Consider the following 18177-nt stretch of genomic DNA (forward strand, 5'->3'; position numbering starts at 1 on the left):
TGTCTATATGGCATTAGAAGCATAAAACCAATCAGATACATCCACTAAAAATTTCAGCCCACTTTATTAAATCCCAGGTCCTCACCAGCTCTTGTTTTTTGGGGCAGGCATTTATGCAACTGAACAAGGGAGAGTGAAATATTGTGTCTCCAGGGGCCCCTCACAGAATCACAAATCTTCCTCTTCCTCCTCCTGTGGTAGTCCAGAGGTCTTTGTGACATCCCTCCTATGGAAGAGTGAAAGATTTCTACTGCTTGCTTGGCATCCTTGTCTATCTGGTAACTGTGGTCCATCTGCATCCTTTACTCCAAACCCCTCACATCTCAGAGTGTTTCAGGTTCAGATTTCTGCTTGGTCTTACGTGAGTTAAATTTTGCTTGTAATAGCAACTGATCGCTTTTAATCTAATTGGTTGATCTAGTGCTAGTACCTCTATTTGTCGTTCAAAGCCCTTCATCTTCTAGTCCCCTCCTACCTTTCCAATCTTTATATCTTACTCCCTGCCACATAGTCTTTGATCTAGTGATGCTGGCCAGAAGGAAATGGGTGGAAATGCCTACCATTAGTGTAGGAGTATCTTAGAGTTCTGTATCTGGACACAGCTTTCAGAGCATAGGTCAGAGACCTGAGAATGGGCTTTCTCAGCCCCACACATAACAGCATCTGGGTCATTGAGAGAATTCCAGCAAAAAAGCATGTGGCACAAGTAGACATGTACTTACCCATGTGATCCAAGAGGGTAGCAGTTCACAGTGTTCCTTAAACTCCTCTGTGTGTGTGTGTGTGTGTGTGTGTGCTCTGTATAAAGAAAGGCAATTTTGATTTCCTACTCAGAGTCTAACTTTCTAGTCAAAGAAGGGAGATTCTCTGGGCAGCGGCAGCTTCAGGACTTGCCTCATGAATGACCCCAAGTTAATTCACTGATCAAGAGTCCCCAGGTTCAAGAGTTTGGGAACAGGAGCTTCTAGTAGAGAAGGGGAGTTTCCTCTTGAAGGAAAAAGATCTGCCACACAGTTCCATTCTTTTTGGAGAGCAAAGCCACAAAATAGAGCAGGAAGGGGAGGAGGAAAAATGGGACCATGCCACCTTCTTCTATTAGAGTGGAGTATTTAGAGGATACAGGTCCAGTGGGAATGGTATTACTTGTTCAGCTATCCTCAGAGTATGTTTTCCTTTTTGGGGTAATCTAGACCACATAACGGTGCCAGAAGTCCTAAGGCATGGTATAGAATGCAGAAGGAAAGAAGGACCACCTCGAGTATAAAAATGTGCCTCCAATGGTAACTCTAAGTTCATTTCTCTTCTAAGCAGAGCTTTGTGGGCTCTTAAAACAGCTTTATTTGTTTCCGTCTCTATTTATGGGCTTGGTGAACTTTGTGTGATGAATTTTGAGTCTGAAATAAATGGTGTCCTCTTCGAAAAAATTTATTACTTCTAGAGCTTTTATAGAAGCTGGGGACCAATTTTACCAGTGTTGGGGAAACCTAGATATGAACTATCCTTGAGCTATATTTAGAGATTTCCTGGGTTAAACCCCCAGCATGGGCATCATCAACCAGAGATTTTTTAAAAGTTGTCTTTAATGAAATGACTTTGGAAATAATGTATATCTTCATGACACCAATACAACCATTTTCAGAACCAGAGCAAAATATACAGAATTACATCCATAATTTCTACTAAATGTCAACATGTCAAGCAGTAATTTATTAAGTGGCAAACAAGATCAAGAGGGTAAACATCAAACAAAAGAAACCCATAGCTTCAGACAAGGTGATTCCCAGACCTGGGTCAGCACTCAGAATGAGACCCAATCCATATAAGTACAGAGCTTCAGAGGGTTCTGGGCCACATCTTATAAATAGGTATCATCATATAGAGGCAGCTAGGTGGTGCAATGGATAGAGCACTGAACCTGGAGTGAGGAAAACCTGAGTTCACATCTGGTCTTAGATGCTTTTACTAGCTGTGTGACCCTGGGTAAGTCATTTAACCCAGTTTGCCTCAGTTTCAGATAGATTAAAAAAAAGTTACACTATTCAAGATATTGCCAAGCTCAGAGTGTATAAATGAGAACAAGTAAGACCAAACCTTCAAGGAGTTCCCTTTCTGAAGAAGGAAGAAAGCACTTACAGATGAGCTGGAAGGAGGGGGTAGAGAAAGCTATGGCGTGGAAATGGCCAAAAAGTGTTATGGCACCCTGTTTGTCAGAAAAATAAAGCAAAAACTTATCTATCAGAGCTAGGGGAACCATGGGGTGGAGTCTAAGGTTGTTGTAGGTGGGAATACGAGCATGATGATTACAGTACAGGGAGCATCTTGAGGAGATGACCAGAAAGAGAGGGGTTGCAGTCTGCATTGGTGGAGGGACTATCCACATAGATAAAATTACCGATCTATGTTCTGAAGTGCTGAAGGATGCTGTTGCTTGGATAAGACCAGCCTCGATTGTAAAGAGAATTTAATTGACACCAACTTCATCTCAGTGTTAGACCAGTGGATTGTTACAAGTAGAATGTAAACTCCTTGAGATCAGGGACTGTTTGTGTACCCAATGCCTAGTACCATTCCTGGCACATAGTAGGTGCTTAATAAATTCTTGTTTAAAAAATGACTTGTTAATTTGTTTTAGTAGTGAGAAAGAATGAGAGAATCATATCAGATTTAGACATGGAAGGAATTCTCAGGGTTATTTAGTCTACCTCCACCTCTCCAATTTACAGTTGGGGAAATAGAGGCCAAGAGAAATTGTGATCATCCCACAGCCACTCAGAAGTCATATGAAGACATGAAATCCCTGAGGTGGCATTTGGGGAAACATTTGAAGCACATCAGCAGGTTTCATGTGATTTAATAAAGACCGTTACTTTGAGCAATGTGCTTTTGTTAATTGATAATCTGTATACGAAGATTAAAATTATGATGATGAGGAGGTTAATGGCGTTTCTCAGCCCTACCTCAGGCACGAATTCCCAGGCCAAATCCTACTTGGTAGGCAGGAAGTTTAAAGACAGTTCAGTTCTGATACTAGGTGTATTCTAAAGTTCTTTCCACAAAGCAGAACTGGAAGCGTTTTATTTGTGTTTCTTTCAAACGCTGCCCTGCTTAAGTGATTACATCCCCGTGGAAGATGAGGAATTTAGGGTTATTCTTGTGGATTTTTTTATCCTGTGGAGTGAGTGGAGACTAGATTGTGTCTAGTTAATAGATGTCTGAGTTGCAGAGGGAAAAATCAAGGAATCTTAATTAAAATCAGTGCAGCCTCTTTTGTCAGAGATTCATGAATGAATGGGCAGGTGCACTTTGCAAATATCCTTATCCTCTTAGAGCATCTCCTTCATTCACGAAAGCTGGGGCTATATCTGCATGGTAACTTACTCCACCTCCCTCTATACTGAGAATAACTTGTCACATTCTATCATGCACAAAAAATTTTATTAAAAAGTGGAAAACAAAAAGACCTTTTCATTAGTAATACAGTCCCAAAGATGTACGGAAATACCTAGCCATGGTCCCTAATATTAGAAGTGTCTCCAACTCCTACCAACCATCAAGTCCTATCTGGGCTTGCTAAGCTCTTCCAGTCAAAGGGAGGAGAGTGGCGTATCTCCCTGGTGTTCCCTCAAGAGGGATCCTCTTCCCAATTGCTGTTAGCTCCTCCTTCTCTAGGTCTTCCTTTCTCTCTTCTTCTCTAGTCCCCTGAATCACGCATCACTCTGCATACTTTCTCTCACACTTCATTTATTCTCCTTGGCTCTGCAAACAGGAGACAGAGGAGAAAGGGAAAGGAGGAAACATTCTTATCCTTCCAGAAAGAAGATAAAGATTACTGACAAACTGGGTTCTGTTCAAACATGGACTCATCCAGCTAATATATCTGATGTGACCACATGAAAAGCAAAATAATTTAGGCTATCATGATCCCCATGAATCCCTCTCCTCCCCTCCCCTTCTCTCCCCTCCCTTTCCTTCCCCTTCCCTTCTAGCTATCTCTACAAAGGCAGCATAGAAATCAGGAACATTTTGAGGAGTCAGCTCCTCCTACATTTTGCTAGCTTCTTTCTCCATGAATCCCTTCCCTCCCCTTCCCTCCCCTTCCCTTCCCTTCCCTTTCCTTCCCTTCCCTTCCCTTCCCTTCCCTTCCCTTCCCTAGGCTGAAATAACTGAACCAAGAAATGCAGACTCCAAAGGAGAGTCTTGGAGACCAGGTGATCACAGACACCTTGCTAATGACTTTGGGACCATAGTAGGTTTTGACACAGTGAGGACAGCAGGCAGAGCTATGTATTCGAGCCTAATTGAGATGCTCTACCCTAGATTTCCCAATCTCACTTCTCTGCTGGAGATCCAAGTTTCTTCTTATTTAGCTCTCTTGGTTAAGCAAAAACAACATTAATAGAAGTTAAGGGAACACTCTTCCTGGCAGGGGTTACCATAGAAATGGCGAATGTAAACAGTGACTTTGAACAGCTTACCTCACTGTTGTTGCCATTTGCAGAAAGGTTTTATATAAGGTCATTCAATGTTCAAATATCTGGTTATTGGAGTGATCATAGGATCAAAAGACATATGATTTCATCAGTGTGGATACTCTCTACCAACACAGGTCAGAGATTAAAGTATAGCTTAATAAGAGTAGAGATTGCATCATTCTTTCTATTTATATTTGTTCTGTATATCCCTATCTATGTATCTATGTATCTATATATCTATTCATCCATCCATCTATCAATCTGTCTGTCTATAATATACTTGCTGAAGGTAGTTAGGTAGCACAGTAGATAGAGGTCAGGACTTGGAGTCACAAAAACACGAGTTCAAATTCTGACACCAATACTTCCTACACAAGTCACTTAAGCTCTCTCCACCTTAAGTTTCCTCATCTATACGATGGGGATAATGATATTATCCACCTTACAGGATTATTTTGAGAATGAAATGAGTTAACATGTAAAGCACTTTAGAAACATTAAGGTGCTATATAGAAATGCTAGCTACTTAAGTCACTTAATGTCTTCTTCAGTTTTCTTATCTGTAATTTGGGGCAGCTAGGCAGTACAATAGATATAGTGCCAGGCTTGGAGCTCAAGCCAGACTTGAGCTTGAACTCAAGAAGACTTGAGTTCAAATCTGGCCTCAGATACTTCCCAGCTGTGTAACCCTGGGCAACTCAACTCTGTTTGCCTCAGTTTCCTGAACTACAAAATGTGCTGGAGAAGAAAATGACAAACCATTCCAGTATCTTTGCCAAGAAAACCCCAAATGGGGTCTTAAAGAGCTTGGAAAGACTGAAAAACAACAACAGAAAATAGAGATGAACAATAGCACTGATTTCACAGGGGTACAGAATGAAATGAGTTAGCACTTGTAAAGGGCTTTGCAAACCTTAAAATGCCTCATTAGAATGTAAGCTCCTTGAGATTTCCAGGTCACATGAGCAATGAGATGACAGATTTGACATTTTCTCTGATCCCTACAATCTCTCAAACTTCTCCAGCATAGAAATTATATACCAAAGATAAAGCAACTTCAGCTTTTTCCAGGACCTAGGATACTCACAATCCAAAAGAAGGTTAAAAAAGACCCAAACCCAGGAACTGATGCTCACTGATCCTAAACTCACTCAACATCCCTCTCTACTTTCCACGCTTTCATTAGCAAGGCCACATTAGCAGACACAAGAACATAAAAGAGGCTAAGATCAAAAACCCACCCCTGATGCCCATTTCTCCCTTCCCTCTTCCTTATACCATAAAGACCCTAACTCTAGGCTGTGAAAATTTCTTACGTCCTTGACAACCATCTTGGCCACAGCATTTCAGGAGGAAAAGCCTGCCAGGGGCTGCAACCCAGAAACACTAATGCTGCACAGTTCTAAACTGTTGATATTGGTGCCAACTGGCTCTGAACTACTGGGTCCAGAGAACTGAGGATCATAGATAGTGGGATAGGTCACCAGAAAAGGTCACCATCCATTTTGGGGGAAGGAAGTATTCAGCACTCTTCCAAGCCTGAGAGAAAGAACACAGCAACCATCTGAGGCCAGTTCTAACCACCCAAAAGTGAAATAAGGGAAAGACTTAAGTTAGTGAACCATTCAGCCCACAAGGAAATCAAAATCAGAGGGGAGGAAGTCAGGAAATTAGCTATAAGAAAAATAACGGGTAGGGATGTGGGAGACTGGAAGTACCAAAGATTTTAGGAAGAAGAAAGCTCAGATGTATTGAATATAAACAGGTAAATTTATAAGAAAAACAGTTATACAGAAGGAAATATGGCCTCCAAATCTAATAAATGAGTTCAGTCATTTATGAATAAATGTGCAAAATGAAGGAAAATGATTCAACATCAAATAAGACAGAGGAACCTGTGGAATTTGAGAACATGGAGCCACAACATACTGTTCTGAATTGTTTAAACAGAAACGAGAATTATAAGGACAAAATTTATGTCTTGTACAGTAAAAATCATGAATAGAATAGAAAAACGGGAATTTGCAATAGTAAATTTCACCAAATAAACAAAAGAGAGAAAAATAGATTGGGAATGCAAATACATAGGAGTGAAGGGCAACTTAGAAGAGATGCAATACACAAAACATTAAAAGAAAATATGTATGGATCATAGGTCTCCCAGAAGAAAATGACAAGACAAAAAACCTTAACACAATAATGAAGGAAATAATACAAAAGAACTTCCTGGAACTTCTCAACCTATAAAATGAAATCCCAAAGGAAAGAATTCACAGATTATCTACACACACACACACACACACACACACACACACACACACACACACACACACACACACACCAAAACAAAACCCAAAGCTATAAACTCCAAGACTCATAGTTCAATTTTACATTTTGATTCAGAAAAAAAACAAGTTCAGTAGGCCATCAGGAGAAAACCAATCAAATACAAAGGAAAGGATGTTTGAACATTGTAGAACTGTACTGCATGTAGTAGAAAAAGGAAGGAATGGAATAATGTGTTCCAAAGGAGCTCAGGATACAACCCAGGGTGATCTGTCCTCCATATCTGAGCTTAGCCATACAAGACAAAAGATGAAATTCAATAATAAAGAAGAATATGAAATATTTTTGAAAAGAAAAGCAGAAATGAAGAGATTGTTTCTTGAATATGCCCAAGAGTAAAATTATAGTAAGAGTGGATAAATGCTGATAATAACAGAGTAACAAGGGAAAGACCAGTAAGAAATTTCTTCCTAAAGACACAGAGGAGGCACTGAGGAAAGCAAATATCTGTCAGTGGTAATAGTGAAGAGGTGGACAAGGGGCATTATGAACAGAACATGGTGACACCCTGCCTGCTTACAATGAATGCTTCTTTTGAGGGACTACATTACAATATGGGAGGGTACAGGAAGCGAGGGTGGGAAGAACAAGTGGATACAGAGGAATGAGGGATGTACTAGTGTCAAATCAAGGGCTAGCAGTGGAGGAAGGTGATCTCTCTAGCTTCAGAAAGAAAAGAGCCTACAGGGGACTAGGTGGGAAGGAGAAGAAAAATTGAAAAGAGGGGGAAAGGAAGGAGGCTTTATTTTGGGGATGAGAGAAGATGCCACTGGTGAATATGGGTGAAGGGGGATGAGCCCCTTACACAGGTTGAGATTTAGTGCCTGAAAAATCTACTTTCCTGGAAAGAGGGGAGTTGGAACCACTGGGGACAACTGGCCCCTGGAAAGGTGGAAAAGTATGGACTCAAGGAGGAGATTTCTAGGCAAATGTAGAAAAATGATCAACAGAAGAGGTTATTGATCAGTAGGGACTTGGGAGAGAGAGAGCCCCATCATGGGGTAGTCCTGTACAGCAAAAATAATGAATAGAATAGAAAAACTGGAATTTGCAATGGCAAGTTTCACCAAAGAAACAAAAGAGAGAACAATAGATTGGGAGCGCAAATACATGGGAGTGAAGGACAACCTGGAACCTGTACAGTGTCTTCTCATACACCTGCAATAGTTGGTGTTGTTCTGAGAGTGACGTGCAATGGAAATGGGCATTCTGCGAGATAAATCCTATAAGATAGTAACAGCATTGAAAAGGCAGAGGCTAGAATGCATACCTTGGAAACTTGAATTGTATAAATAATAGTTAACATTTATACAGCACTTACTTTGTGCCAGGCACTGTGCTAAGGGTTTTACAATTGTTATTTCACTTGATCCTCACAACAACCCTGGGAGAGAGGTGCTGTTGTTAGCCCCATTTTATAGGTAAGGAAATTGAGGCAAATAGAGGTTAAGTGATTTGCCCAGTGTCTAAGACCAGATTTGAACTCAGGTCTTCCTGATTAATCACTCTGGGGTTAACAACTTATTTTTTGTGGTTGCTTTTTGTTTGTTTGTTTTGGCTAAAAGGTATTCATGGAACAAGAACCACTGGAAGCCACTAGAGTAAAGGAGACAGTCTTCTAAGTCATAATAGTTATGTGTCAGAGATAAAATGTGATACTTGGTCATTTCAATCCAAATCCATTGCTGGTTAAATTACACCAAATACATTTGGGGTTCTACAGAACTAATTACATCTAAAATCTGGGATCCAGGTAACAGTCTCATAGGAAAACTTATAAGCACTTCAATCCTGTTATTCTTGTTGAGGAGTTCAACAGAAGACATTATTAGGTGGCTATGAAATGTTACTTGGACATTCACATTGCCAGAGAATACACAAGCGCAAGATGGTTAAACAACTACATTGGGCCACATGGAGACTCCTCATGACTTGTTGGTTCTATCAGGTTGAAAGCATTTCTTCTCTCCCCAAGGCCACAAAGATTGACCCACCCTTTTCTTTCCCAATTGCCACAACTGGTTCTTCTACCTTTTGTCTTTTCCTAAATTCATTGTGGAACAGGATTAAGATTCCCAACTTCTCTCCTCCTTTCATAGGCTTACAAGATGTAAAACTGTATGAGATTATCAAGGTCGTTTAGTCCAGGGGTTCTTAATCTCAGGTCCATGAATTTGTTTTCCAAATTTTAATTTAGGTTTCAAACTCGAATCATTTGCATAAGACTATTCATATTGGTGGAGATTATGATGACTCAATGCTGCATGCCTGCATATGAGAAGTTGTCATGAGTGGTTTTTTTTATGTGAAGTGATAATTAAGACGTACTTTATTTTTTCATTTTATTTTTATTTAGTATTTTATTTTCCCCAATTACATGTAAGAACAATTTTCAACACTCATTTTTAAAATTGAGCTCCAAATTCTCTCCCTCCCTCTCCACCCCTCTCATGGAGTGGGCAAACAATTTGATATAGGCTATGCATGTGTGGTCATGCAAAATATATTTCCCTATTAGTCATTTTGTAGAAGGAAATAGAGAACAAAATTTAAAAACCCAAGAAAAACAAAATTTGAAAAGTATGCTTTGTTCTGTATTCAGACTCCATCAGTTCTTTCTCTGGGGATGGATAACATTTTTCATCAAAGGCCTTCAGTGTTGTCTTGGATAATTGTACTGATGAGAATAAATAAGTCGTTGACAGTTGATTGTCTTATAATATTGCTATTACTCTGTACAATGTTCTCCTAGTTCTACTCATTTCACTTTGCCTCAATTCATGTAAGTCTTTCCAGGTTTTTCTGAGTGCATTTAGCTCATCATTTCTTATAGTACAATAGTATTGCATCACAATCATACCACAACTTGTTCAATCACTTCCCATTTGATGGGCATCCCCTCAATTTCCAATTCTTTGCCACCAGAAAAAATATTTTTGTACATACAGGAACTTTGAAAGACAAAAGGAAAAGACAAAAGGTAGAACAACTGGTTGTGACAATTGGAAAAGAAAAGGGTGGGTCAATCCTTGTGGCATTGGAGAGAAGAAATGCCTTCAACCTGATAGAACCAACAAGTCATGAGGAGTTTCCATATGACCCAATGTAGTTGTTTAACCATCTTGCACTTGTGTATTCTCTGGCAATGTGAATGTCCAAGTAACATTTCATACCCACCTAATAATATCTTCTGTTGAACTCCCCGACAATGAACCAACAGTGCACTGTCATTTTCCTTTTTTATCCTATTAGTAAATCTAATGGGTGTGAGGTAGTACTTCAGATTATTTTAACTTGCATTTCTCTAATCAATAGTGATTTAGAGCATTTTCTCAGATGGCTATAGACAACTTTGATTACTTCATCTGACTGATGAACTGACTATTAATATTTCTTTTATTGTTTGTCAATTGAAGAATGGCTCTTATTCCCATAAATTTAACTCATTTCTCTTCAAGTTTGAGAGATGAGGCCTTTATCAGATAGACTTACTTCAAAAATTTTTTCACAATTATGATTGCTAACTGTATTTCTCCTCTGTTCTATTCTCCCTCTTCTTTCGCCCTGTCCTTCCTCAAAAGTGTTTTGCTTGACTACCGCCTCCCCCAATCCTCCCTCCCTTCTATGAGCACCCCCTCTTCTCTTATCCCTTTTCCCCCTACTTTCCTATAGGATAAGATCAATTTCTATACCCAATTGAGTGTGTATGTTATTCCCTCTTTGAGCTAATTCCAATGAGAGTAAGCTTCAAGCATTCCCTCCCCACTTCCCTCATCTTCCTCTCTACAATAAAAGCTCTTTTATCCCTCTTTTATGTCAGATAATTTACCGCATTCTACCTTTTCCTCTTCCCTCTCCCAGTCCTCTCTCTTACTCCTTAATTATACTTTTGAAGATATCATCCCATTATATTCAATACACACCTAGTCTTCTGTCCATATATACTCCTCCAACTGCCCCAACAATGAGAAAATTCTTGTGAATTACAAGTATCATCTTCCCATGCAAGAATTAAGTCCTTTATGACTTTCCTTTCCTGTCTACCCCCTCTATGCTTCTCCTGAATCTTATACCTGAAAGTCAAATCCTCTATTCAGCTCTGATATTTCCATCAAGAATACTTGAAAGTACTCAATTTCATATAATATCCATCTTTTCCCCTGAAGAACTCACTCAGTCTTGCTGGGTATGTGATTCTTGATTATAATCCCAGCTCCCCTACCCTGTAGAATATCACATTTCAAGCCTTCCTATCCTTCAGCGCAGAAGCTGCTAAATCTTGTTATCCTGACCATAGCTCCACAATACTTCAATCATCTCCTTCTGGCTTCCTGAAACATCTTCTCCTTGACCTGGGAGCTCTAGAGTCTAGCCATATGGTCCTGGGAGTCTTCTTCCTAATATCTCTCCCAGGAAGCAATTGGCAGACCCTCTTAGCCTCTTCTCCACCCTCTGACTCTAGAGTGTCATGGCAGTTTTACTTGAAAATTTCTTGAAAGATGATATCTAGGTTCTCTTTTTTTATTATGGCTTTCAGGAAGTTCAGCTTTTTAAATGATCTCTCCTAGATCTATTCTCCAGGTCAGCTGCCCTTCTAATGATGTACTTCACATTGTCTTCCACTTTTTCACTCTTTTGGTTTTGTTCCACTACTTCCCAATACCTCATAGAGTCACCAAGCCTCCACTTGCTCAACTCTAATTTTCAAAGAATTATTTTCTTCAATGAACCCCTCTACCTCCCCTTCCATTTGGCTAATTCTACTCCTTAAGGAATTCTTCAGTGAATTCCCTTGTCTCCCTTTCCATTTGACTAACTCCACTTTTTAAGGAGTTCTTCTCTTCAGTGAATATCTTTTTCTTTTCTTCAAGGCACTCTTCTCCTCATTGGATTTCTGTACTTCTTCTATCATCTGGTCCCAAGATGCCATTATCTTCAGCATTCTCTCACGTCTCCTCTACCAAATCGTTGACTCTCTTTTCATGATTTTCTTGCATCGCTCTCATTTCTCTTCCCAATTTTTCCTCTGCTTCTCTTACTTACGGTTTAAAATCCTTTTTTGAGCTCTTCTATGGCCTGAGATCAATTTATATTTTTCTTTGAGGCATTGGATGTAGGAACTTTGAATTTATTGTCTTCTGAGTGTATATTTTATCTTTCTTTTCACCATAGTAACTTTCTGTGGTCAGAATTGTTTTTTCTGTTTGCTCATTTTTCCTATTTCTTGACTTTTAACTCTTTGCTAAAGTGGGGCTCTGTTCCCAACATGGAAGATGCACTGTCTCGATCTTCAAGGGTCTGGTGCAGCTGTTTTCAGAGATGCTTCTAGGGACCTGTAAGTTTTCAGTTCTTACAAGGTGGTATGATTGAAGGAGGCATATTTACTACAGTCCTGGCCTGTGCTCTGGTCCATGAGAAACCATAAGCATCCTTTTCTGCCCTAGAACTGTAATAAGAGTCCCTGCTCCACTGGGGCTATAACTTCTGGGATACTAGTTCTCCTCCTCACCCTGGGACAGCTACCCAGGACTACAACCAGATCCCAGTATGCACAAAACAACAAGGTCCTGCCCTCAATGTTAGCAAAGAGACCCCTGTAATCTCCTTCTGACCAGCTGTTCCAAGAGAGCTCTGAAAGCAGCAGTTACTGCTGCTGTGGATTCAGTCATTCCCAAGGTCTGCTCCTGGTTTGCTAGGGCCCAGTCTGTGCTGGTGTAGTCTGAATTGGACTGTACTTTCCTCTCATCCCAGCGTGATGGACCTTTCCTTCCAACCTTTTGAGTAGCTTTTGGCTAGAAAATTATTTCTCCCCATCCTTTTGTGGGTTCTACAACTCCAGATTTGGGAGGGCATTATTTAATGGTATTTAGAGGGGTTTGGGGGAGAGCTCAGGCAAGTTCCTACCTTTTCTCCACCATCTTGGCTTTGTGCCCCTCCCTTCACCCCATGAGAGCTTTGAGGAAAAGAGATGTTTCTTCATACCTGCTTTGAAAAGCACAAATGTGATTCCAGACTCTATTTCAGAAAAGATCCCTGGAGAGATTTTTTTAAAGGACTTTGGGAAGTGACAGGCATGTAGGACTTTCTCCTCAACATTTCCCTGATTTTTAGCTCGCCATTCTAAAGACTGGGGAATTTCCCATTGATTGAGATTGGTGCCTTTCTCTTGGTTGAGCTGAATATTGTTGCTCTCAATGGGAGAAATCATTCAGTTTGCATTTTCTGATATATTCTACTCTATAACTTCTCCAGTTTCTATTTGCTATCTGCTTGGATAAGTGACTTTATTTGAGATTCACTATTTATGTAACTAGCATTTGGGGGGAAGGGTGTAAGTGTGGGGTTGTTCCTTTCCATTTAGTGTTCTTTCCTTAAATTTAGTGCCTTCTCACTGAGATTATCTCCAATTTGTTGCACATTGTCTCCTTCCTGGAGGATAGGTACTATTTTTATTTTCTTTATAGCCCTAGTCCTTAGCATGGTATCTGACACATGAGAAGGTAGTTAACAAATGCTTGCTGACTTGAATTGACTCGACTTGACAAGGGATTGGAACCAGGGAGACTAGCTGCTTTGTTGCTTTTGAATCTAACAAAATCATTCCCCTAGACCAGAAATGTTGGGGAGGAGGGATAGGTGGCAAATAGATATAATTGTAGTCTGACAACTCCTTCTTTAAGAGAAGAATAGGGCAGCCATCCTTAGGGTCCCTTTTTTTTTTGCTCACCTCCAAGCAGAAATTAAAGGCTTCCTTGGAGAAGAGGAGGCAAAATTTAAGAGATATCTATCAATGCCTCCCTGTGAGCCACATTTAGACAACCCAGGTAGAAAAACACATCTCGCATGGGCAACATACACCTTACATGATATTTTGATAACTACATTTCAATCTAATTGGTTTCCTTTGTAATCTTGTTTATTCTATTTTACACCTTTAAAAATGTAATTTTGAGAAAGCTCCATGGGCTTCATGAAACCATCAAAAGGGACCATGACAAAAAAAGTTAAGAATTTCTGATCTAATTCAACTGGTTCATTCAACTGGATCAAGAAATTGAGACCTAGAAATGTTGAGTGACTTCCTAAAGGTCACAAAAGTATCAAGAAGATAGATTTATAAAATATCTATTATGTATGAGGTACTATACTAGACACCTGGGATATCCAAAGACAAAACATTCTCTGTATCTCTAGAATCTTACATCTACTAATTGGGAAAATAAGCTAGGCATACACATAAGTAAATACAAAGCTATAAAACTTATTTTATCAGGTAGAGAGCAATAAGAACTGGGATGACTAAGAAAGACCTTGTGTACAAAGTGGTAGCTGAGCTGTTCCTTAAGATGGTTGGTCAAGAAACATTTCTTAAGTATCTACTATGTTCTGGGCACTGTACTAGAGATGGGGTTACAAAGAAAGGCAACAGATAGTTCCTGCCCTCAAGGAAGACAACATACAATGCAAAGATGATCAGCAAGACTGGGACATGAATTAGGAGGTGATGAAATTTGGAAGCAGGAGAAGTCCAAAGAAGTCTAACTATGTAGAAAATGGAGAGATGGCTAGCCTTCCTAGGCCTTCCTTAAATGGAGGTTCTAGGAAGAATTCTCTGATCTCCACCTTCCAATAGAGGGAGGGAAAGAGGGGCCTCAGAAGTAGAAGATACTGATAAGATGAGGTTCCAGAAAGTAGTCCTAAGCCATATAGCCAGTTGGGAATCGATCCACAAGGAAGTGGAAAAAAAGGGAATATAGACCAGATATGGAGATAATCTATTCAAAAACATGAAGGTAAGAACGTCATGAACAGGGCACAACAGACTCATGCATGAAGGAGAGTGCCAGGAACTCACTCCAATCCCCACCCCCACCTCTGTCCCATTACTCATTACTCACTAGCTCTCTAGACAAATCACTTAACCTCTTATATGCTGTACCCCAGGGTTGTGAGGACCAAAGGAGATGCCATTTGTGGAAGGCTTTAAACGGTATCAGGTTGAGTTATTTTGATGGGGACTAATTATCAGAAGCTGAGCATCAAACAGAGGATGACAAATTATGATTTCCCATGGGAGAACCATTGTTTTTGCTTGATATGGGCTTATTTAACATTAAAATGCTTGACTGCTTAGCACATGAGATAGCTCCAGTTCAGGTGGAGTTGTTAACACTTATGAAAATAAAGACATCATTCAAAATGATTTTGCTTAACGGCCTAGGTCAAGGGCAGGGCAAAGTTCAACAGGGACAATTAAAAAATAGTACAGGACTAGGCCAGACCCAAGCTCAAATCCTTATTTAGTTGTGTGACCTTGGGCAAGTCACTTAACCTCATTAAACCTCAGTTTCTTCATCTGTAAAATAATAATAGTGCTTACATATGTAAAGTGCTTCACAAACCTTAAAGGGCTATAAAATGCTAGCTCTTAGCTATAACCTATCCCATTGTGGATGCTCACCAATCTCCCATTACATAATATATGTGTGTGTGTGTATGTATATATATACATAATACATATGCGTATATATATGTATATTGCTTTGCAATTATAAAATGTTCTGTTTTATTGTAAGGCAAGCTGCTATAATTGTTAGTATCATTATTATCCACTGGGTTTTATCAACATATATTAAACACTAGTGGGGCAGCTGGTACAGCAGATAAATCAGTGAATGTGCAATCAGAAAGACTCATGTTCATGAGTTCAAATCCAGCCTCAGATACTTACTAGCAGTGTGACCCTGGGCAAGTCATTTAATTCTGTTTGCCTCAGTTTCTTCATTTGCAAAATGAGTTGGAGAAGGAAAGGGAAAACTGCTCCAATGTCTTTGCTAAGAAAACCCCAAATGAGTTGGACATGACTTAAAAAAAAAAAAAAGACAGAATTAAATACTATTAAGTATATGCTTTCATGTCCAAAGGGTTATTATGATTTCATATTCACTATGCCTGTCTGGTTAGCTCAATTAGTAAGACTATGTTCTTTAAACAAATTAACCTTTCTCTAACCTGGCTCACAGTTTGCTCCCTAATTTATATTGTACATCAATTAAAACTTTGAATGAAGCTCTTCCCCTCCCCACATTCCTCTTCGTAACCTCCAGCTTCATTTATTTATCTCGTGTTCGTTCATTTATCCTTTTGTTCAGCAGCATTAAATGCCCAATTTGTGCTCAGCCCTGAAGATGCTAAGTGGGGCAGGTAGAGGGGATGGGGATGTAGATTGATCCCTTCCCCGAGAATTTAAGTGATTTGCCAAGGGTCACAGAGTCAGCATGTGTTACAAGCAGAATCTGAACTTAATTCTTGCTGATTTGGAGGCCTGCTCTCTATCCCATACCTCTCTCCATGTGAAGGCCTAGTCTTTACTGAGTCTCCATAGCATGTCTGGTGCCATATTTAGAAGCACCTGGTTCCATACTTTGCCTTCTCCTTCTAATCGGTGGCTGATCTGCAAGACAGAGAAAAATGAGAGCAAAATCTATTCTCATGTAAGCTACCAAGAGAGTTCTGTGCTCACTGCTTGGCACATGGGCAGCCTACCACCCCCTCAGCCTTTTTGCCCCTCTCACTATGCCCATCACTGTGGGTTGTTTCTCCTGATCTTTTTTGCCTGCTTTCTATTAGAGATTGTAAAGGAGACAGCAGTCTTTCCTAACTGGAGATAAGGAAAGGAAGGAGGGGGGAGAATTAGAGGGTCTATCTGGGTCATGTCCAACCCTGATGAGTTCCCCCCTTTATTGCTACTTTCTTCAGCTGGTGCAGATACTACCCCTCCTACTCCCCCGAGGCAGTGTCATGTGTCAACCTCCATTCTGAAACATCCTGTTAAGGAGCTGAGAGCTTGGTGGGAGGCAAGCTCTGCCTAACTCTGAACTAAAAGGAAACCCAAGCCAAAGCAGTAATGATGAGTTATCCAATATGGGAACATAGAATTTTGAGCAGGAGATCATTGAGACCTTTTCTATGTCACAGACCCCTTTGATAGTCTGGGGAAGCCTTTTGGACCCCTTCTTGGAATCATGTTGTTAATTGCATTAGATTGGAAAAGAAATCAATTATATTAAAATATATTTATTGAAATATTTTTAAAAACAAGTTCACAGTCACCAGGTTAAAAATTCCTGATTAGTTCCATTTTTTAATTTTGCAGCTTACCCAAGGTTACACAGGTGATCTTGGGGCATTTGAACCCAGGTTCTCTGTCTCTGAGTCCAGGAGTCTTTCCAAACCTGTAGCCCTACCTATGACAACTAAGAGGAGTCACACTCAAGAAATATCCCCGTTGGTCAGATGAAGGATTGATCTCCGCCCCTCCCTCCCTCAAGGACCATTTGGGTGTCCTCATTATGGGTTTTATCACCAGGAAGCTTAAATCTTGTCCAAGACCTGTTTGTTCCCCCTCTCTTAAACACCTTCTTCCCCACATACATAATGCATGTATGTATATAAAGACATACCTACAACAACACACACTTGGACAGACAATAGAATGAACTGAAAGGGAAAGGAGTCATAGAGATGAGCTCTTCAGGAAATAAGGGTGGTGGATCCTCAATCTAAAGTCCCCAATCTCCAGGCAGACTTCAAAAGCATTTTCAAACCATTTTTGAAGGGTCAGGAAAAGAAAGAGACAGATACTCCCAAAGACTGATCCAATCAAATCTCCTTCCATAAAGCAGTGGGTGGTAAAATTACAGAAAAGCCTCCATTGACTGTTCCACTGTTCAGGAGTCAAGAGGCAGGGGGTGCTTTAGGCAAGTCCACAGCCCTGAAAAGAACAAGAGGAGGCCCCAGCAGCCACAGTAAGCCCCCTTTGCCCCTGGCAGGGGCCTCTCGGCCTCTTAGTCGTTGTGGTACATGAGCATTCATTCATTGTCTCATGTGTTCATTCATTCATCCTTTCCTGAGGGTACAGAAGCACTGTGTGGTAGATGCTTCTGGGACCACCAGGACAGCAAATAAGGTGATGGGATGAAATGGGTTTTGAAGAGATCAGACAGCCATTTCATAGGCTCTGTACTTGGAAGAGGCCCTGAAAGAGATCTGGTCTAGATCTCTCATTGTACAGAGGAAGGAACTGAGGTGCAGAGAGGTAATGCAGTGAACAGAGGGGATTTGGCCATAGGCCCTCTGATTCTATGCTCTTTGCCCTCCCACACCTGTGTGTCATTGCTTAGGACCCTGATTTGGCTCAGAATTCAGCTGTTGCCTTGGACTGAAAAAACTATTTTCACAAAAGGAATGAATTCAGCCTATGAAGACTTTTTAGCTTCAGTTTTTAAAGTCATAGAAGTGTGCACTTTAGCCCATTGTCATGTGAGTCTTTCCTGGCTCCATTTCTTTTTCCTCATTT

The sequence above is a fragment of the Notamacropus eugenii genome, chromosome 1 (genome assembly GCF_028372415.1).
Source record: "Notamacropus eugenii isolate mMacEug1 chromosome 1, mMacEug1.pri_v2, whole genome shotgun sequence".
Classification (NCBI taxonomy): Eukaryota; Metazoa; Chordata; class Mammalia; order Diprotodontia; family Macropodidae; genus Notamacropus; species Notamacropus eugenii.